Source organism: Lissotriton helveticus, chromosome 7, assembly GCF_964261635.1.
Source record: "Lissotriton helveticus chromosome 7, aLisHel1.1, whole genome shotgun sequence".
In the NCBI taxonomy this organism is placed as follows: Eukaryota; Metazoa; Chordata; class Amphibia; order Caudata; family Salamandridae; genus Lissotriton; species Lissotriton helveticus.
The window spans coordinates 1,246,258,146-1,246,282,142 of NC_136068.1; positions in this window are offsets into that span (position 1 = coordinate 1,246,258,146).

Below are 23,997 nucleotides of genomic sequence, written 5' to 3' on the forward strand. Positions count from 1 at the left end.
CATCTCACGCAAAGACAGATGCGATGGATGCTGTTTTTTTCAGAGTACGATTTCACCATCACTTTCAGACCTGGGGCAGATAACCTGAAAGCAGACTCCCTCTCCCGTCGAGACCAGGTTGAGGAAACCGGGAGTAAAGACGTGATGAGGGCGATTGTGAGTCCTGAAAAAGTGATTTGTGCCAATCAAGCAAATTCCTTTTTAGATGTTGTCCGTAAGACCAAGGATCAAAATGCGTGGGTTCTTTGGGCTAGGAAAGGTGCCAATCGCACACTAAGACATGGTCTACCCTTTCAGGAAAATAGGTTATACCTACCCACTCCGGAATTGCAGAAAAAGGCTTTTGTTTGGTGTCATTATTCTCCGCTGGCTGGTCATCAGGGAGTGCAGAGGACTGTACAACTCATGAAACAACACTTTTGGTGGGAAACTGAAAAAACAGATGTACCCGCCTGGATAGGGCAGTGTGAGACCTGTGTGTGGTATTGGCTATACATGTAGTGTTGTGCGCGTGTCATGTCTCGTGTGTGTGTTAGCGCTTGTATGTGTGTGCACGTGTGGAATGTATGGAATGTGAGGAGTAGGGAACGTAGCGGGGAGAGTCAGTTGCTGAAGGAGAAGGGTGGAGGTTGCTGCTATGTTCGGTGTCGCTGTATAACTTGTCATTTGGATTAAAGAAGAACAGTGGAACTTATATCGGCCTACGAGTCCTTCTTTCAACATATGGCGACGAGCGGGATTTGACAGCGGCACTGAGCACAAAATCGGTAAAATATTTATGAAATTAATTCCAGCAGCGCTCACCCGTTATATGATGCTGTCATGTTGTGTACTTTCCAATTGACCTGCACGAATGAAGTACATTGGAATCCTCTGCGCGAGTGATTGTCCGTGAGCGCTTCAACTGTTGCAGCTTGATGACGTGCCTTACATTTCCTTGAGTCTCCGTAGCAGACGCTACATCGTCATCACGTATCACAACACAACGTGGCGGCCATTTTGAAGCTACTTAAAGTATCCTAGCAACAAGCTTTATTCAACACCGAGTGCCGTTTTCAACGCTGTGGGTGCTTTTCGTGTTATTAATTCAGCAAAAAAAAGCTTTAAGTAAACATTACTGTTGCAACTCGGTGTTATTAACAATTTCCTGGCGATTTCTACACTTGGATTAAAAGAGGTAATTCAAGTAAATCTTGATGATGAACTCTGGTGAACTTTTTGCCCAAACTTTTAACATTCACGATACGAGGTGAACATTGGTGGATGTGAACATTGGTGAACTTTTTGCGCAAGCATCATATTCATTAGGAAAAATTTTTGGGGGGATTGTTGTTCTTGCTTACTGTTCTCCTTTGCTTCTCCTCCATTTACTTTATCCAAATGTCTTCTATTCTTCCACCCCCATTCTTCTTAGCAGAATCTGGTGAATCTCCCATAGCATGGGATTTATGGCTTGACATGTTTGAAGCTTATGTTGAAGTTTTAGCTGAGGAAGAATCTTCTCAAGAAAGGAAGGTGTCTTTACTCAAACACAGACTCGGCGCAGTAGGGTTAAGAGAATTTAAAAATTTACCTAAAATTGACGATGCTGGTGACATGGGTGTTTATCAATGTGCTGTTAAACAAATGCAGGAGAGGTTTGGGAGGAAAATTAATGTGGTGATGGAAAGATTTAAGTTCTATTCGAGGGGCCAAAAAGTGGATGAGTCAATTGATCAGTATGTGTCGGCTCTAAGGGGTTTAGCCGTTACGTGTGAGTTTGAAAGTATGACTTATGACCAAGTTTTACGTGACCAAATTCTTATGAAAACCAAATAAAAAAAGATCCAAGAGAAATTATGGTCATCTGGGAGTACTTCATTAAAAAACGCTATTGAAGTGGCTAGGGGTGTAGAGATTTCAGACCAATGTATTCGTGAGGTTAGAAATGAGAGAAATGATTCCATATCTGGTTCAGTTAATGAGATAAATAAGGGTGATAGATCCAAATCTAAAAATGATAATAAATCATTTACTAATTACACAAATAAAAAAAGTAATGAGAAGGGTAATGAGAAAAGCAATGAGCAAAAGAAGTTTTTATGTTATAGGTGTGGATCTTCCAACCATTTAGCGAACCATAAATGGTGCCCTGCACTTGACAAAATATGCACAAATTGTAAAAAGAAAGGTCATTTCACTAGAGTATGTCACAATTTTAAGGCTAAAGTGAATTGTATTCAAGAAGATGATCAAGACGACATAAATTATATCCAAGAAGATGATACTTTTCATGTTGTGGGCGAAATTTGCAGTGTACATCATGAGTCAGTAAAAGTGAGGGGTAAGGTTAAAGAGCTACCATCAACTATTGTCAACATTGACGGTTTAGAAGTCAAGGTAATGGTAGACTCTTGTGCGTGGTATACCATCATGGGCTTGGATCAATTTAAGTCACTTTGGCCGAACAGATCATTATTAGTTCAGGATGTACACCCTGGGAGTTATACTGGTCATAAAATACCTTTAGAATGATTTATATTAGCTAAAATTAGTTTTGGACATAACTCATGTCATGGCAAAATATATATATAGCTAACAAAGGCGCAACCATTTTAGGATGGCCACACATGTTTGATTTGGGTATGAAAATTGATCCTCGTTTAGAGTGCCCTGTTTATGCTATTCAGGATGATTGTCGTGGAATGGATGATTATTCATTTTTGAAGGAAAAATTTCCTGATGTTTTTTCCAATAGCATCGGCAAGATGATTGGATTTAAACATTAAATTATTTTAAGAGAGGGCACATGTCCTGTGAAGCAAAAACTGAGAAATGTACCTATCAGTTATAGAGAAAAATTGGGTGATATACTTAAAAAATTGTGCAATGATGGAATTATTGAACCAGTTGAGAGTTCAGACTGGATTTCGCCAGTCGTAATTTCTCTTAAATCCAATGGCGATTTGCGTTTATGTGTTGACCTGAGGTGTTTAAATGAAGCTATTTGGGTTGACACATTTCCCCTTCCGAATTTGCAAGAACTTACATCTTCTGTTGGTGGGTCTTCTTGGTTTTCCAAGATAGACTTAACGAGTGCGTATCATCAGATTATTGTAGATGATGACTCAACGCATTGTACTGCTTTCATAACCACTGAGGGGATGTTTAGATATAAACGTATGCCATTTGGCCTTGCAAGTGCGTCTGCAGTATTCCAAAGAGAGATGTGCAGGGTCTTACAAGGCATTAAAAATGCTAAAGTATTTCAGGATGACATTTTAATATATGGAAGCGACAAAGAATGTCATGATGAAAGTTTATATGCTGTTCTGGATGCACTGAGGAACAGTGGATTGACTATCAAAAATGAGAAATGTGTGTTTGGGAAATCTGAAGTGGAGTATTTAGGACACATTATATCCAAAGATGGTATTCGACCTAAAATTAGCCATGTAGACGCTATTTTAGCTGTTCCTGAACCTGCAAATAAGGAACAATTGATGTCGTTCCTGGGATTAACAGAATTTTATTCTCGTTTTGTTGAAAACTATGCCTCAAAAGTTGAACCATTGAGATTATTGTTAAAGAGAGGTGTAGTGTTTACATGGGGCGAGCATCAAAAAATGTGTTTTGAAAAGTTGAAGAAAGAGATAGTTACAACACCATGTTTAAAACCATTTTTGCCAAATGCTGAATGCATACTATCTGTAGATGCGTCTGGCTACGACATTGGCGCTGTATTCTCTCAACATGTCAAATCAGAAAAGTGGGTAGTGGCGTATGCTTCACGCACGCTAACGAAATCAGAACGCAATTATTCCGTAATAGAGAAGGAGTTGTTGGCTGCTTCATGGGCTGCTGAGAGATTCAGGATGTATGTGTGGGGGAGGAAATTCAGAATTTGTACGGATCACAAACCATTAGTAAATATTTTGAGACCTGAAGGTGGGAAGAATTTAACCCCTAGGTTAGCTCGTTTAGCTTCAAAATTACAAATGTTTAGTTTTGATATAGAGTACATTCCCGGTAAAGATAATGTAGTTGCGGATGGTCTTTCAAGATTACCTAATGTGGATTTGACTGGAATTGAAACTAATAGTGATGGTGAAATAGCTTTCACCATCAAGGATGTGTTTTTGATAAATGAAAAGGATGTTAATAGTATTGTTTCTGAGGCATCTTGGATGTGCGAGATGGACAAGGATGTTGTTTTGAAAGAAGTTAAACGGTTCATAGTTGATGGGTGGCCAAGAGAGTCCAGCTTACGTGGTGAGAGTGCGGCGTTTTCGAAAATTAGAGAAGAGTTGTGTATTGTTAATGATATTGTCTTAAGAAGTGACAGAATTGTGCCTCCAGTTGGCTTAAGAGAGGACATTGTTGAGAAGAGTCACATGGGGCACGGCGGGATGTCCAGCACTAAGAGAAGGGTTAAGGAGTGGTTTTGGTGGCCAGGGGTCGATTCTATGGTGGATAGATTAGTGAGGAATTGCAAGGTTTGTGGTGCTAGTGATAAAGTAGCAAAGCCATTGAATGTACCTTTGACCATGGTGAAATTACCCGAGTATCCATGGCAAAAGGTGGCGATTGATTTCATGGGTCCATTTTCAGCTATATCTGCAAAAGATTGTTACGCTATTGTATTGGTTGATTATTATTCGAAATGGCCCGAGGTAAGAATGGTAAGTGGGATAACTACGGAAGTGGTCATTGAGTTTTTAGAAGACGTATTTTCAAGAGAAGGTGTTCCAGAAATTTTGGTTTCGGATAATGGACCTCAGTTTGTGTCACAAAAGATGGAAGAATTTTTGATGATTATGGGTGTCAAGCACATAAAGTCATCACTATATCATCCCGAAAGTAACGGTCAGGTTGAGCGCTTCAACAGGGTGGTTAAGGAAGTGATTGAGTTGGCATTGAGCGCAGGCTTACCCTGGAGGAAAGCTCTACTAGAGAGATTGACTGCATATCGTGTTACTCCGCATTCTGCCACAGGGAAAACACCTTTTGAGGTTATGAGAGGTAGGAAACCATTTACTGGGTTAGTTCCTTGGTGGTTGAGAAAAAGGAATGACAGAATGCAGTGTAGTAACAGTGACATTGATAAAGAAATCAGGTCTGAAGTCAGGAAATATCAGGATCGCAGTCTGAAATATCATGGAGGTAAATGTAATTGGCCTTCGGTGAAAATAGGTCAAATGGTTCGGGTAAAGAATCCTAGGATTGTGTTGAAGGGTGAAAGTGTATGGTCCAAACCCTTAAGAGTAATGAAAGTATTTAGTGGTGCAGTGGAATTGGAAGATGGTAAGAGGTGGAATTTTTACAATTGAGTTTTAGCAATGAGAGGGATGGTGTGGTAGGTTCACATATTGGTTCACATTCTGGAGGTGTTGATGAGGGGACGTGCAGTGGGTATATGTTAGGTGATGATTTTGGATTGAAGAAGGACGTGACGTCAACTGGCAACACGGTTGGTTGTTGTGCTAGGCGTGATACAGGAAGTAGTATTAGAGACATTGTTGATGATGTTTCATCTAGTTCTAATATTGGTGTTGAAGGTGGTAACTTACGCCGTGGCAATAGAACAAGGAAGTTACCTGCCAGGTTTTCTGATTTTAAGTTAGGATAATTCTTGTGGTGGAGTCTCAAGTTATTGAGGAGGAGGGTGTGTGGTATTGGCTATACATGTAGTGTTGTGCGCGTGTCATGTCTCGTGTGTGTGTTAGCGCGTGTATGTGTGTGCACGTGTGGAATGTATGGAATGTGAGGAGTAGGGAACGTAGCGGGGAGAGTCAGTTGCTGAAGGAGAAGGGTGGAGGTTGCTGCTATGTTCGGTGTCGCTGTATAACTTGTAATTTGGATTAAAGAAGAACAGTGGAACTTATATCGGCCTACGAGTCCTTCTTTCAACACTGTGCACGAGCAAAAACCATGCCTGGAAATAAGAAAGGCCTGTTGATGCCTTTGCCTTCGCCAAGCAGACCGTGGCAAAACATCAGCCTAGATTTTGTCACAGGACTACCTCCTGATCAGGGGAAATCGGCCATATTAGTGGTCATTGACAGCCTCACGAAGTTGGGGCATTTCATCCCATGTATAAATCTTCCTACTGCTGGCCAAATGGCTCAACTTCTGTTGACCAATGTCATCCGTTTGCACGGTGTGCCGGAGGTTATAGTGTCAGACAGGGGCCCTCAATTTATCGCCAGATTTTGGAAGGCATGGTGCCGAGCGTTGCATATACAATCCTCGCTCTCCACTAGCTTTCATCTGCAGACAGATGGTCAGACGGAGCGCTTAAAACAGACGCTAAAGAAATATCTTCGTTGTTACGCAGAGGACGCCCAGGAGTCATGGGTTTCGATGTTGTGGATGGCTGAGGTAGCGTACAACAACGCTTGGCATAGTTCTGTAGGGATCTCTCCGTTTCTTGCTACGTATGGTTTTGATGCACGTATCCTTCCGGTGCACATCCCTGAGGAGGTGTCTCGGCAGCCTACGGTTATGGGACGAATGCAGAAGATCCGGGCCATACACAAGCGGATACGGGTGCATTTGCTGAAAGCTAAGGCGGAATACAAGAAATGGGCGGATCATCATCGTATTGTGGGTCCTGTTTACCAGGTGGGGGATAGGGTGTGGTTATCCACTCGAAACATCAAATTCAAGCTACGCAGTGTGTTCCATCCCCATTACATAGGGCCCTACACTATTGTGAGGAGGATCAATCCTGTGGCGTTTAAACTGAAATTGCCTGGTTCACTACGTATCCATTCAGTGTTTCATTGTTCCCTTCTGAAGCCGGCTTGCTCTTCTAGGAGACGGGCCCCTCCGCCTGTGATCGGGGAAGCGGGTTCCGGGTATGAGGTCCGGGGCATCAGAGACTCGAAATGGAGGAGGGGAGTTTTGTGGTACCTGGTGTCTTGGAAGGGGTATTCGGCGGAGGACGATTCTTGGGAGCCTGTGAGGAATGTGCATGCTCCTGCTGCTGTCCGTTCCTTCCATCGTAGGTACCCCTTGCGGCCTGGGCCTAGGAGGCGCTAGGGGGGAGGGCGTACTGTCAGATTCCACCGTAATTGCGCCTACCCAGACTCAAAAACTACAGTTCCCATGATCCTTGCCTGATCACCTCAGGAAGTACTTAGGAGGTGGAGACACGCTTCCGGGTGCATGTTATTCTGATTCTGTTTTCCCCGGCGTGAGAGCGGATGCTCCGCACGCCAAGTTCCTGCTTGCCTGCTTTCATCGTTTGGAGGTATCGGTGAGTCTTTGTGAGGTTCTCTCGGCTGGGAGTTCCTCGGTTCTACGCGCTGTTCCTCCGGCAGCGGTAAGACAATGCTCTATAGTTATCGGTGATCCTTACATCGAGTGCTTTTCTCAACCGCGGATGCGGTGGCTTGTTACTTTGTTTGTTGTACTCCTTATCTACCTGATACGAGGATAGTATCAGTACGCATTACTGTGCATCCAAGGAGTTGGATTCTGTGTTCTTTCAGTTGCGGAGCGCGGTGGCGATCGTAACCACGCGTTACCGAGACAACTTGGCAAAGTACTATTTAAATCTATCAATGAAACCCTGAACTAAAGAAGCGGAGCGCTGTGGTGAAGTAACCACGCGTCACCGTGTTTCAAAGGGAAAGTTTTCTGTATGTAACAAAACGCTGTGGTGGACGCAACTACGCGTTACTGTTTCTATTCTAGGGGGATATTCTACGTTATGCTACCAGAGTTGTGAGGGGCGGAGTGTTGTGGTTCTAGCCTCCTACACACTTCTGTGCCCTTTGACTCGTTTGACCACATTCCTATTGATTCGTTTGAGGTGCAATAGATCCCCCCGTTTACACATATCCTCTGTGCTACCCTGTGGTACGTAGGAGGAGGATTGCTTATTGTTTCAGCATTGTACGGAAAGTGAGAAGGCTATATTCTTATCTTGCTTATGTTTCCATAGGGAATCCTAAGGGAGTGCTGGAGTGACTATATTGGTTCTGTATCAAGGGTCTTGTCTTCTTTTATGAACAGGTACATTTGCGCATGTTTAGTGAGACTTTATGAGAGTAGCAATGTGTTTACATCCTGCTTTATTTTACAGGTATCCTTTTCCCTGCTGGCCCTGTTATTGTTTGTTGTTTTTGTTTATTCTTTTAGTTTGTTATTTTTTCCCTCGCCTTATGGCTCGAACACCCTGTATATACAATTCAGGGTGTTGGTGACATTTGGAGGTGGAACCATTATTGCATCAGCTGGATCCCGTGGAGGTATACCTGACATGTACTGTGTGATTCAACTGAAGATTGTTATGTCAATGTATTCCTACATGATTGACTGCCTTGTAGTCTGTCATGTGCCTCACAATCTGTAGGCCATTCCCATAGGTCCCATTCTTCAAACACTCATTGATGGCAGAATGCCAGAGCATGAATGAATCATGTGCACTGCCTGGGTACTTGGTGAGGACATTGATGTAAAGGCGTAGATGTTCCACGATTACATGCACGTTCATGGAGTAGGTGAGCTTCCTGTTGCTGTATATATGGGATGTAGTAGAAGGAGGCACAAGTTGCACATGTGTGCAGTCCATTGCACCAACACATGTGGGAATCCTGCAATGGTTATAAAAGCCTTGCTTGTTGTCCTGTTGTTGCTGTGCTATGTTGGAGAAGTAGAGGTACTGGGGTGTGAGGGTTATGATGGCATCCAAGATGGTGGGGAGGAACCATGAGAAGGATGCCTGTGATACCATTGCCACTCTGGCTGTGGTGGGATGGAAAGTTCCAGATGCCAGCATGTGCGGGGAAAGACAGTAGCTTGGCCTGCGGAGGAATGGTGGTGCAGCACTGCGATGTTGGCTGCAGCCTTGGCACAATCTGGTGCAGGAGGCAGACAATGGACCCCCTCCTGAACCTGTAATGGACAATGATCTCTTCCATCCTGGGGTCAATGAGGTTTATTCTCCGATGGTATGTCTGCTCCATTCCTCTGCACTGCCTCTGTGGTGGTAGTAGTAGTGGTGGTCTCCTTGGTGCTCCTAGCTACAATAGCAGTAGACCAATGGTGTATTTGAGCTTGCCAAATTGCTTTGGAGCTGTTCTGCTTTTCTGCAATTGCACTAGCGTCATTGTAAAGACCAGAATTTCCTTAGCGGTAAAAAATGCTGTTAGTTTGAAAAGTAGCAGTGTTTCTGAAAATCCTTGTACATATGGCGACGTCAGTTTTGTGTGCGTTTTCCCCAGGAAATACCTACCTTGTATATCATTTTCAGAAAATGCTGCTACCAGAACTGGCGAAGAAAAAAATAGCCACTACCAGCGGAAAAGTGATGCTAGGAGGCTCAAGCATCACTTTGTACATATGACTCTAAAACAAAAAAACAATGCAGTGTAAAAAAAATGATAGTGTGGTGGTGTTATCTCCTTTGAAAAATGCTTCAATGTTTCCTTGACCTTGCGGTTGCTCTGGGGACATGAGGGAGGCTATTATTTGATCAGTCATCCACTGCCCTGAACTGTGGTCCTGGGAGCTCACATTGGACATCATGTACAAAGATGGATTTTTTATAGGAGTGACAAGACTGCATTTTTCTGGAGTTGGTGCAACAGCACCTTCTTTGTTCTCTAACAATGTTCTCAAATGTCAAAGATTTCTTTTTTTGGTATCATAACTACCAGCTAATGCTTCAGCAACACAAGCAGCACTACATTGAAGGCGTTTGCTATATGATCAGTTCTGGCTCTGACAATCCCAACCCAATTAGGCACATTTTCTGTGGGTCAGCCACATGCTGGACAACTGATCACAAGGTCTTTCCAGACTTTCAGCAGAACAAGCTGCTTGAACTGTTCTCAGTAGCCTGCAGACTCTCTGACTTTCACACACTAAATGAAGAGAAGGAAGGCTCTATCTACACCAAAGGAGTCCATCAAATCAAAGGGAATGGAGAGTCAGTCACAAGGTGTGGAAACCAATTTATAGTCCAGTATTTATTCATCAGAATACTTCTCCTCTTTCTTCTGCTGCTGGAAACCAAGGAATCCTCATTCTCTCTATTATCAAAGCTTGTAGAAGGGAAGGTGTGTCCAGTAAGACATTACAAAGGGTCGCACTAGGAGGCTACTGGAGGGATAGTGAACCAGTGCTTCTCAGTCTCTAATGTGTCCACACTATATCCAGTAATGGATTTGATTGCGTTGATGGGTTTTTAAAGCCCGCGAGCATCCTAGCACTGTTAACATAGGCAGGTCAGATCCCAGAAAGCTTATCTGAAGGTAAGTATTTTCCCTGTTCACATGCATAAGAAAACAATCAGGAACTACTCAGGGGATATCTTTGCCTCAGTTATCATGTAGCCATTGTGAAAATTAGATCCAATTTATCATCAGTAATAAGTTCATGCATTTCATGTCCATGTTTATTTAAAGATCTCACATTCAAGAGTCCAGCATATTTAACTTTAAAAGGGCGATTACACAACTCTGTGGGTTCAAAAACGGTGAAAATTATTGACTCATGTCCACAACCTTTAACACCTTTACATGTGGCCGCGATTTTGCGGAAGTGCCGGTGGGGCCGTGTCGGCCATTGGCCGACGGCAGCACTGGGGAGGTAGCGCTGCCGTTGGCCATTGGCCAACGGCAGCACGCAAGGGGTTAATGTAGAAGGAAAGAGATCAAACTCACAAGGTGGATTGCTGGAAAGTGGATCATTAATAATTATAAGTATTCCCTTGCTCAACCCTTGGTAGGTGGCAATGAGTAGACAGTGTTAACTTAGGCGACAGGTATGTAAATCACCAACACATTAAAAAGATAAGACTCAACACACAATAATAATCCAACAGCAATTTCTAATAATAGGTTATATTTTTATGAACAAACACCAAAACAACAAACATCCAATGTAATGAATCGCAGATGTGAATTTTTAAATAATAAACACTCTCTAGTGCTTAAAAAACAAAAGCACCAACTTGGGAAATCTGGTCACGCTTGACGAGGACAAAGTCAAAAATTTAGGTCAACCATGATCGAGCTGTGGTCGTATACACTAAGCAAGCGGCCTCAGTCAAAATGTAACGCTCACATTTCATTTTCAGAGCTTTTTTCCCTTGTCATCAAGCAAAACACTTTGTCAGGCCGGAAAAACCAGAAAGAAGTGAAGCTTTGGTAAAGCTTTATTCCTGACAATCACTGACATGTCTCTTCACCAGCTTTTCCAAGGAAAGAATGACTCATGAGAATCCATAAGGCCATCTAATTCCATGGCTCAAGCCAATTGATTACAACACATCCTCTGTACAAAAATATTTTAAAAAACAAGGAAAAAACAAGAAGTAAGAAGAACCTGCTAATACAAAATTGGTACATTACATATGAAATTTGTTACGTGGAAACAAGGGAAAAACAACAACATGCTAATACAGAACAGAGTCCTTACATTTTGCAGGCAATCACTTGTGCCTACATGGATCAATAGCAATTTTGTTTTTCTCCAGAGAAACAAAATCACGAGAAGGCTCAACAACAGTACGGTGAGACGTCTGAGTGAATTTAACAAGTCTGGACATACTCCAAGTACAACCATTGTCCAGAGTGACAACATTCTTCCCAATGGCAGTAATGGTAAAAGGACCTATGAAATTAGATGAACCTTTGTAACCATGTCTCATTTTTTTCACCTAAACCCGTTCACCCACATCTTACAGTCATACCTCAATTTGTACTGCTGTTGAAAGCTAGTGAGCTTAGTTTTCCTCCGTTCATTGGGCATAACCTCACTTTTACACCCAGGAAGCCACACTGAATTTAATTTAGAGTTGGCCACTCTGCCTCTTAATGCTTCAATGGGAATTTTTGAGAAATGGCATTGGGAACAGTGCGATGTGCCCACCAGGTTTCTCTTAACACACTGCTGAAGGACATTCTTGAATCTAATGCTCGTTGAGCACAACTCTTGACAACCCTATTCATCCTTTCTGTGAGGCCATTGGCCAGTGGAGAAAATAAGGTGGTTTTCTGATGAACAATCCCGAGGTCTTTAAGAAAATCATTCATTTCATGAGATGTGAATTGCACCCCATTATCAGTGACCAAGTATTTGGGAAATCCCTTTTGATACAAACACATCTTTTAGAAATTTGATCACAGTCTTAGAGTTAACAATTTTGACACACTTGGAAATCACCCATTTGGAGATGTAGTCAACAAGGAGAATCACAAAACTCTCATGGGGGGCATTAGTTCAAATGGACCAATTATGTCAAAACCCGTGGGCGTGGCCGGCAAGATGGCCGAGTGAGACGTGTCTCGGCTCGGCTCCGGCAGGCGAGTAACATCCGACTGATATCCTGGCAGCATATGATCCCGCAACGCACAAGAAAACTTCCCCAAGGTCCTACCTGCGCTCTGACTTCACCGAGTGGCGTTGAGAGGGCAAGGATCACCTGAAAACTGCTGAGGCTGGGTCCAGTGCGAGGGTCCTGGAGCGGCCCTCAAGATGGCCTGTCCCGGGGCCGAGTGCTAGGGTGATCGCGAGGCGGCACGGAGCGGGGAGGGGTCTACACCGTCGGGGAAACTGCTGGGGCGGACAGTGGACCTTGGCGGCTGGGGCACCACGCTGGTTCTCTGCCCCGGCAACTGCAGAGGAGTGCCTGCCAGCTGGACTCCTTGAGCTGTGGACGGTGGTGGTGAGAGGAGAGCCCTGTGTCCGGGGTGGCATGGCCCCTGCTGTGGTGACCCTCCGCCCACGCCTGGACATCTGCCGAGGAGCTGCCCATGATGCCTGTCCCCCCCTTCAAGGACCCGCGGTGAGTGCAGATGCTGGCGGGGCTCTCGGGATCGGCGGGGTATTGGTGGCACACGGGGGCCTCCTCCCCTCCCCCCGTGAGCCTACAGGAAGAGTTTGTCGGCGCCCGGCCTACCTACCGGTGGGGAGAGTCACCACCTGCAAGGACCTGCGGACCGGCGCTGAGTGGGAGACAGGTGCCACGTTGCGGCCGGATGTCCGCCCTCCCCCCCTACCCCCGCACCTCCTGGGAGAGACTGCATATGGCATCTGAGCATTAGTGGAAGCGGGGGTGGGATAGGTCTGCGCCAAACCGAACCTGAGGGCTGCTGATACGTTTGGGGGGTCCCGGAGCCGCTGCTTCACTCCGCCCCGTGTGTTTCCCTGACTGCGGCATCGGAGCCCGCGCTGGACTGGCGGGCACGCCAAAGAAGCCCTGTTGCGCCCGTGAGGGTCTGCCTGGGAAGTGCTGATTGTGGTGCCGAGCTAAGGCTGCTACTTAGCGACAACCCTAGACGGAAGAGGCAACACTGTGAGGGGTCAACTGGAGGAACTCCCTGGACATCTGGTGTTCCGAGGAGCGGAGCTTGCTGCGGTCTGAGGCTTGCCCCACGCCTGGGCGAGAGGGCTGCACAGCGGAGTGCCATGGGCAAACTGAGGGAGAAAGACCCCAAGCCCCCTAGACAAGGAATGCTGTACCGATACACCAAGACCGGTCCGCCACAGCAGGAGGAAGATGCTGGGACTACCCGCTCGGACATGGCCCTACTCATGAACGCGATCCAGGCCTCCCGCAAAGCTCTCGAGAACAAGATTGGGGCTGTGAGGTCGGAGGTAACCCTCCTAAGGCAGGATCTCTGAAACCTAGCGGCGAGAGTGACGGAGTCGGAGACACGGCTGGGAGAGGCGGAGGACACTATCCACGACCTAAAGAAAGGGATGGCGGAGCTCTAGTCGTCCCATAAGCAATTGCAGTGGAAGGTGGATGATGCCGAAAACAGGGCAAAACGGAGCAACCTTCGCTTTGTGGGATTTAAGGAAGGGATTGAAGGGACCAACATGGCGGAATTCCTGCGCTCCTGGCTACTGGGCACCTTCCCAAATCGAGGCATTCTCAGCCTGCTTCGTCATTGAAAGGGCTCACCGTGTGTTGTTGGCCAAGCCACCGGTGGAAGCAAGACCTAGGCCGGTTATTGCCCGTTTCCTACCTTTTGTGGACAGAGACATGATCCTCCAGTAAGCAAGAAAGCTAGGGGAAATTCAGCTTGATAATGCTCACATTATGATTTTCCTAGATTACAGTCAGGAAGTGCAAAGACAGAGACGCTCCTATGACTCAGTGAAGTCCAAGCTAAGAGACCTTCAAATCCAATACATGCTGCTCTTTCCGGCAAAACTAAAAGTAATTTATAAGGGCAAGTTGTTATTTTTCCAAACCCCGGAGGGGGCTTGGCAGTGGCTCGGCGAGCGCCCACAGTTGGCACGGAAGGCCCCAGCAACATCCATGGCCAATCAGAAGGACGGATGAGCTGGAGGCCCTGGTGTGGTGCCGAAGCCACATTGTTCCCAGCGAGGGGGCCGCATGACGGCTGCAACCCTGTACCGCCCGGATAGACAATCAAGGCGGAGACGCCAGAGATGCCAGAGCACGGCCTCCCTCGACTCCCTGAGACCCTCGGGATCCCGATACCAATGTCTGACAGGGAACATGTGCTCTGAGGGAGAAGAAGATCCTGGAGGCACCTCCTCGGAAGGGGAGGAAGTAGATGAACAGTCTCTGCACCCATTGGTATTGGAAATAACGGAACTAGAGAATGGACAGAGGCCATAAGATGTGGCCTCCCTGGGGGACCCTCTGGACTCTAACTCATGAACTAGGACCGGGTCGCTGACCAAGAGATAATGCACCATGCCTGGAGCACGCAAGTGGGACCCCCCCTATTGCTTGTTTGTTCTGTTTCCTTTTCCATTATTGTTGGATTTTGTTTACTCTGACTTTCACTTTTTGGTATTTGCGATATTTTGTTGGGGCTTGACCCGGATGGTTAAGGGGTACCCATAGGAGTTGGAAACTGTGGGGTAATTTGTTTGAGGGAGGGCGACAGACCTCCACCTGCCCTAGAAGTCTACCTCCACGTGTTTTCAGCTACGAGGGGTTTACCGGGGAGGAGGGGGTTGGGTGGGTTCGGAGAGGGAGGGCATTACAAGGTGATGCGGATTACAAGATGGTTGTTCTATGTTCTGTTCACAGTTTGACTGGCATTTGGCACACAGCTCCAGGCTGATAGACACACACACCGTCGTACCTGCCCACAACATCAACACACTTATTAATACAACATGACCGCGACAGATGACCACGGCGCCTATGGGTATAGAGAGGGGAAGGGACACTACCGCCTGCTCACCTGGAACGTAAACGGTCTGGGAGACAAAATAAAACGAGGGCTGGTGACGGCATACATTAAGAAGATGCATCCCGACATAGTTTGCCTCCAGGAGACCCATCTTAAGGGCACAAAATGTGGATTCCTGGCGCGAGGAGCCTATAGAGTCCTAGCCGATGCGGGATATACATCTGGGTCCACTGGGCTGGCCATTCTGATTAAAAAGTCCCCGCCTTTCACCGTGACTCGCACTTGGACAGAACCACAGGGGACCTATGTAGGGGTAACGGGGACATATATGAGGCAGCGGATTACTGTGGTCTCTGTATATGCCCCCCGAAACTGCAGGCCAGGACACTGACAGGGGTGGCGGAAATAGTGCTGACCACGCCGGATTCATTACATAGTATAGCAGGCGACTTTAATGACATCATGTCCACCCCCTGGACCCGGCAGGTACCCGACCAGACGGTTCACATACAACACCTCTGGCCAGATTCATGGGCACACTGGGATTGACGGATGTTTGGAGATGGCTGCATCCTGACGCGAAAACCTACTCGTATACTCAAGGGCACACAATGTGTAAAAAGGAAAACCCACGAGGAGCTAGGCACACTGGAAACTAAAGTTCTAGGATTAGAGCGACAACACTTGATAGATGGATATGCACAGGTGCTTCGGCACCTGCTTGATGCCCAGCAACAGTGCAGGGATCTGGCCACCAACGAAGCGAAAGCAAAGGCACTTGCCACCCTGCACAGACTGTACGACGTCGGAGTCAAATCCGGGAAGCTCCTAGCCTGGTTGAGCCGCAGAGAGAGGGACTCACGGTGGATAGAAGGCGTGATTGATAAGTCAGGACAAATACACAGAGGAGCTGCCCAGATATCCCACATGTTCGCCTCCTACTTTAGGGACTTCTATGCGGCCCAAGACTTGAGTGACGTGAACGATATTGCGGCTTATTTGGACGAGATCCACACCTCAGTACTAACCGAGGAAGACACTGACGCCCTGGACGCCGATATCTTGGCATCGGAACTGATGGAGGCGATAACTAGGCTTAGGCCGGGGAAGGCACCAGGCCCCAACGGTCTCCATTCTGAGTTCTTTAAGAAAGGGGCGGACCTCCTAATACCCCACCTTCTGGCTCTATATGGAGATGGAACCCAGGAGGGTGAGCTCCCGCCGGACCTCAGAATGGCCACGATCGTGCCGATACATAAACAGGGCAGACCGTCAGACGCCTGCGAGTCGTATAGACCGATCTCTCTCCTCAATATAGAGGCCAAGTTATTGGCCACGGTTCTGGCCCTTCAATTACGTTAGGTGATTTCTGGGTTGGTTCACAGGGCCAAACAGGATTTCTGCCGGATAGGGCGATGGGGCAAAATCTCTGGCGGACCCACAATTGGCTCATGGAGGTGAAACAGAGGGAGGACCCACATATGTTCCTCTCCTTAGATGCCGAGGAGGCGTTTGATGCTGTCCACTGACACTTTCTGGAGGCAACGCTGATCAAGTTGGGGGTCGTCCCCAACTTTCGAAGATGGGTGGGCCTACTATATACAGACCCGAGAGCTCGGGTACTAGTGAACGGGGTGTTGTTGGAGGACTTCCCAGTTCGGAGGGGGACCCAACAGGGATGCCCCTTGTCCCCTTTGCTGTTTGCCCTCACGGTTGGAATAGTAGTGTGTAACATCTGTCAGGTGGAGGGGTGCATGGCTTCCGCAAAGCACAGGAGGACCTGCAGGAGGAGAAGATTTCGCTATATGCGGATGATATTCTTCAATATGTGACGCAACCAACAACTACTATCCCTGCACTGTTTGAACTCCTGGATAGGTATGGTTCCTTCTCGGGCTATAGGATAAATTGGCACAAATCCTATACAGACCACGCCAAGATGCAGATTGGCCCTCGCTTCAAGGAGCCCTACAGACTACGCAATCTGGTTTTAAATATCTAGGAATATACTTGAATACCGACAAACAAATCTCCTATCAAAAAAATATACTCAGAGTAATCCAGAACTTTGCAGAAGACGCCCTCCACTGGAAGTTATTGCCTTTAATGATACTAGGACGAGCGGCAATGTTCAAAATGATCACGTTGCCACGCTTTCTGTATGCCCTGCAGAACAAATACTTCCCCCTATCCTGACAGACGTTCACGACAATTAATGCTGAACTGCGAGCTCTTCCATGGCTCGGGAAACAACTGAGAATAGCCCTAGCTACCCTCCAACGAAACCAATATAATGGGGGATCTCCCTGCCAGATGTGGAGGCCTATTATTGGGCAAAGCATCTCTCACCAATAAATGATTGGCTGCACGCATCGGCGGGTCACCCGACATACAGACTAGAGAGGGCCTCCATGACACACCGCACTACCTATATGGAGGAATAGGGAGGCGACGGTTGCTGCCGGCCAAGCAGCTTACTATAGATGTATGGGACTGGGCGACAAGGATGATGGGGTGGACACACAAGCCGACCAAACAGATATCAATTTGGACCTGTACTTGGTTAACAGAATTACACAAGCTCGCCGGCTTCCGCGGATGGGACAACATAGGGATCTCAACACTGCGTGACTTGATGAGAGGGGGGAAGTTTAGGACCTACGAGTCACTGAGGGCGGAATATGGACTAAACCCAGCGCAGTTCTTTAAATACGCACACCTGTGTCTTGCCTAGAAAGGCCGAGGCGGTGCTGACATCTCCATTACCTGAGTATGCCCCCCTGGAGGGTCGACTGTTACAAGAACAGGTTCCCAATAAACTGGTGTCCCTGATGTATAAAACTTTGATAAATAATACACCAGATGGATTAGGGAAGCTGAGGGTGGCCTGGGAGCAGAATGTGGGCGACAAGGACACCACAGACTGGGAGACAGCCCTGATGCATCACAGGGAGGTTGCGGTTAAGACCCGACTACGCCTCATCCAATATAAAATACTGCGTGGTGTCTATTACGACAGGGTCAGAATGCACCGCATGGGGAGGGCTAGTGATCCATCCTGCTTGAGGTGCGGACACCCACAGGGAACCTTTTTTCATACTCTGCGGGAGTGCACCGACATAGTCCCCTACTGGACTCGTATACTAGACGAATTGAGTAAGATCTTGGAGGTGACACTACCGATGGACCCTAAATTTGTGCTACTGGGAATCGCGACTGACATAGATCTGACCCACCCACACCTGATCTTTGCACTGCTAGCCTTGATGTTGGCGAAGAGGGATGTGGCACGGAAATGGGGCGCCTCTCTCCCCCCAAATGTGGGAGAATGGCAGAGAGGAATGGATATGTCTATGGCGGCAGAGAGAGTGACATATAAAGCTAGGGGTTGCCCCCATAAGTTCCACAGGATCTGGGGGAAATGGAGGAAATATCATGGGTTCGATGCAAGGTTGGGAACTGACTGAGAGGCTGCCGAGAACACCGGCCGGGATACCACCCCGGGCCCATGGCCTGCGGCCCAAGAAGTTAGATATGCAGTTACCCCCATTGGCAGTGGGCACAGATGAGATCCTGTTGCCCGATGGGCTTGGACATGATGACGTTGAATTAATGCATGTAATCTTAACGCAGTGGGTGGGAGGTGGGGGGACGGGGGAGTGTTGGGTGAGCTTGAAAATTAATTGTGCTATGTCAATTATTTGTGATTTGATTCAAAATGCCAAAAACAGTTTAAAAAAATTATGTCCAAACCCAACTTGGCCCACACAACATCTGGGACTTCTACAGGGGACAAAGGAGTGTGACTAGTGGTATGAGATTTATCATTAATAGCACACAAGTGGCAGTCTTTGAAAACACTTTCAATCATACGATCCATGCCAGGCCACCAATAGCTCTCTCTGGCGCACGCTTTGGTAAGACTTCTTCTACCCAGATGTCCTTTGTGGGCTATATTGATAACTTTCTCGTTAAGCTCATCAGGAGGAACCACTCTATTGCCCATCATGAGATTACCATGGCAGAATGTGAGGTCATCCCTCATGGTCCAGAACAGCTTTAGGTCAGGATCAAGATCTTTGCAATACGGCCAACCTTTGGAAATAAATACGTTGAGAGAGGAAAGCACCTTATCATTGCTGACACAGGATAGCCATTCTTTTTTTGAGAGGGAAGGTTCAGTTATCCAGCTCACACACTCAAACTCTTCCACTTCATACCCAGTGCGTAAAGGCAATTGTGACAGACAGTCAGCAGATTTATTACTTTGCCTTGAAATGTATTGTACTCGGAAATTAAATTCTTGCAAACCTTCACTCCATCACCTGAGCCTGGGGGTCATGTGGGCACTATGATGACAAGAGAACACTTGGACAAGAGGGCGATGATCAGACTTAACAGTGAATGGCATCCCCCAGAGATTAAACTTGAAATGACGCACCGCCCAGAATACACTCAGGGCTTCTCCCTCAATACAAGAGTGATTGACCTCGGCATCTCTAATAGCTCTGGAGGCAAAGGCTACCATGCTCTCCTCTCCATCAACAAGTTGAGAGAGCATGGCTCCAAGTCCCTTAAGACTGGCATCAGTGGTTAAGATAGTTTTCAACTTGGCGTCAAAGTGTCCTAAAGTTGGCATCCTGCCAATCTCATACTTGACTAAAACAAAAGCTGCCTCACACTCAGGGGACCACTCATCACACACACCCTTTCTCAACAATGTCCTGATAGGCTCCAACACATTGGTGAAATCTTTAACAAACTTGGAGTAAAACTCTGCCATTCCTAGAATAGACCTAACCTGTCCCTTGTCCTCAGGTGTAGAAGCCTTAACGATACTTTCAGCAAGTTCCAATTTGGGCTGTACTCCTTCTCCAGAAATAATGGGACCAAGGTAGGTAACAGACCTCCAACCAATGCGACACTTCTCCTTCTTAACCGTGAGACCTTTTTCTCTTAACCTGTTCAATACTGCCCTCAAAATATCTCCATGCTCAGATTCATTCTTACCATAAATTAAAATATAACCTTGGAAGAACATCACATTAGACAGGTTTGCCAGGACAATCTTCATAATTCTCTGAAAACAGTCTGCCACCGAGGCAAATCCGAAAGGCATCCTCAAAAACCGGTAAGCCCTCAAAGGAGTTACACAAGAGGTCAGGTGTCTTGAATCACCATGAAGCACAATTTGCTGATAAGCAGGCGAAAGGTCCAGAACACTAAAAATCTTAGCACCCTTGAATAAACTGATAGATTCAGAGATGTTAGAAAGGGGTTGACGGTCCACTCAGATCCCTTTGTTCAGTCCGTGTAAGTCAACACACATCCTTATGGCCGCACCACTGTCCTTAGTAGCTAAAACAATTGGAGCCAACCACTCCGAGGCTTCTTTTTCTTCAACCCTCCCAAATATAACAGCCTCTTAAGCTCCAGTCTCAGGGGCTCAATCATCATTTTGGGTACTCTGAGCACCTTTTACACACAAGGCTTGGCTCCATCCTTCAGGATAATCCGATGCTCAAAGCCTTTGAGACAACCTAGGGTGTCTGTAAATACCTCAGAGAAATCCTTAAAATATTTATCTCCCTCACTCACACTATCAACCAACATAACCTGGTCTTGGGGATTACTGGCACCCGGATTCAAAATTATGCCTAAATCATGCTGATGCCTCCATCCTAACAAATTGTCGCCTTCTCTCAGCCACATACACCTTTCTAACCGTCTCTCTTCCTTTGAATACAATCTTAGCCACAAGGTACCCATACCATCTATACTAGGACCACCATAGCTAAGTGGGCTGAAGTCAGGAGGTAATAATGTTGCGTTGTCCTTCCCTATTTTCTCGTTCCACTGCTTATTCCCAATCAAGGTAAAGGGTGAGCCTGAGTCAGCCATGACACTAAATTCTTGTCCATTTACACCAATGTTGCGAAAAGGCATGTTAATTTTCCCAGAGTGGACGTCCCCATCACAGTCAGTGACACTTGAGACACCGATGGTGCGAATTGTTTCAGAAGTGCATTCAGCCCTGCGATCCTTCCCAGAGGATCTGCAAACACAAACATAATGCCCTTTAATGCCACACTTGTTACACACAAAATCTTTCACATAACAGTTAGGATAATTTGATGAATGGGAATAACTTCCACTTCTATAACATCACCCTCTCTGATTGTCATTAGTGTTTCTTCCTCGATCAGGATAACGCAGTTGTACATCAAGTTCCGTGCATGGCTGAACATCTTTGTAAGGAAGATGCCTCAACTGTGTATTCCTTGGAGCAGTTTCACCCTTAGCGTCTGATGACAGCTTAGCAATGCTGTTGGGAAGTTCCTCAAAACAGTAAGTGTCAGATAAAGCATAAACACCACCCTGGTTTTGTTTATTGTCTTCACCATGACTTTGTTTATTACCTTCACAATTCTTCCTCATCCCCTTAACCCAAGAGGAAGTATGTTTAACACCCTCCACAAGAGCAATGGCTTCAGTCAGCAATGGATTTTTGGACAAAAGCTTTTCCTATATCCTGGTACTATTAGTGCACCTTCCCAGTTGATCTCTCACCAGTGAATCTGAAAGTTGTCCAAACTCACACGTGCGAGCAAGGGTTTTCAGATAAGCAACATAACTGCCCACAGGTTCACTTGGACCTTGGACTCTGGTTAAAAATCTGTGACGTTCCAGAACTACATCGACGCGAGGTCCAAAATAACGCTCTAGGATGATCATTGACATTTCAAAAACAGTAGCAGGCTCTCCTTCTCCATTCACCACTGGTATAAGGTCCATGCTTGCATATATATGTCTACCCTCCATGCCCAAATTAAGTAAGAGGATAGCTTACTTCCTGAAGGCAGAGAACTTTTCTCCCCCAATTGCCACAATATGAGTCAAATAGATTCCTCCACCTTTTCCATGAGAGGATCGGTTCCCCCTTTTCTGACAGAAATGCAGGGGGTTGGGACATATTAGTAGATGTGGCAATGGTAGTTGGTAAAATTGAATCTCACTCATGTAAAATGGAAATGTCACTTACCCCAATATGCCCCAAAATGCTTCAAGATATACATTTATAGGAAAAAGAAAGTCTCCCCGTATCGCTAGCTTATGTTATTGAAGAATTGCTTCAGCGCTGGTTACTCTATGCCTTTGAAAGTAGTGTTGTCATTGCGTTAGGCACAATTATCTTATGAAGAATTCTCTACCCTTTATAAAAATGGCCGCTACACTTTGCACGTTGCATGATACGACGCGTATGTCCAGTGTCAGTATCAGCGCAGCGTGATCCAGCTTGCAAGGAGAAGATGATGGAAGACATGGAATGTCAGCACGCGAGGGATTGAAAAGTAAATGTGCAACTGTCCCTTACTGTGGTACTGTTGTATGGGTGAAAAATCCAAGTCTTCAAAAAAATGACAAAATGCACACTCTAGTATGTGTTAGATGTCCGTGGATTCGGAATACAGCGCAGCAATGCAGGAAATAATGAATGCTGACAACGGGTTCGATGCAAGGTTGGGAACTGACTGAGAGGCTGCCGATAACACCGGCCGGGATACCACCCCGGGCCCATGGCCTGCGGCCCAAGAAGTTAGATATGCAGTTACCCCCATTGGCAGTGGGCACAGATGAGATCCTGTTGCCCGATGGGCTTGGACATGATGACGTTGAATTAATGCATGTAATCTTAACGCAGTGGGTGGGAGGTGGGGGGACGGGGGAGTGTTGGGTGAGCTTGAAAATTAATTGTGCTATGTCAATTATTTGTGATTTGATTCAAAATGCCAAAAACAGTTTAAAAAAATTATGTCCAAACCCAACTTGGCCCACACAACATCTGGGACTTCTACAGGGGACAAAGGAGTGTGACTAGTGGTATGAGATTTATCATTAATAGCACACAAGTGGCAGTCTTTGAAAACACTTTCAATCATACGATCCATGCCAGGCCACCAATAGCTCTCTCTGGCGCACGCTTTGGTAAGACTTCTTCTACCCAGATGTCCTTTGTGGGCTATATTGATAACTTTCTCGTTAAGCTCATCAGGAGGAACCACTCTATTGCCCATCATGAGATTACCATGGCAGAATGTGAGGTCATCCCTCATGGTCCAGAACAGCTTTAGGTCAGGATCAAGATCTTTGCAATACGGCCAACCTTTGGAAATAAATACGTTGAGAGAGGAAAGCACCTTATCATTGCTGACACAGGATAGCCATTCTTTTTTTGAGAGGGAAGGTTCAGTTATCCAGCTCACACACTCAAACTCTTCCACTTCATACCCAGTGCGTAAAGGCAATTGTGACAGACAGTCAGCAGATGTATTACTTTGCCTTGAAATGTATTGTACTCGGAAATTAAATTCTTGCAAACCTTCACTCCATCACCTGAGCCTGGGGGTCATGTGGGCACTATGATGACAAGAGAACACTTGGACAAGAGGGCGATGATCAGACTTAACAGTGAATGGCATCCCCCAGAGATTAAACTTGAAATGACGCACCGCCCAGAATACACTCAGGGCTTCTCCCTCAATACAAGAGTGATTGACCTCGGCATCTCTAATAGCTCTGGAGGCAAAGGCTACCATGCTCTCCTCTCCATCAACAAGTTGAGAGAGCATGGCTCCAAGTCCCTTAAGACTGGCATCAGTGGTTAAGATAGTTTTCAACTTGGCGTCAAAGTGTCCTAAAGTTGGCATCCTGCCAATCTCATACTTGACTAAAACAAAAGCTGCCTCACACTCAGGGGACCACTCATCACACACACCCTTTCTCAACAATGTCCTGATAGGCTCCAACACATTGGTGAAATCTTTAACAAACTTGGAGTAAAACTCTGCCATTCCTAGAATAGACCTAACCTGTCCCTTGT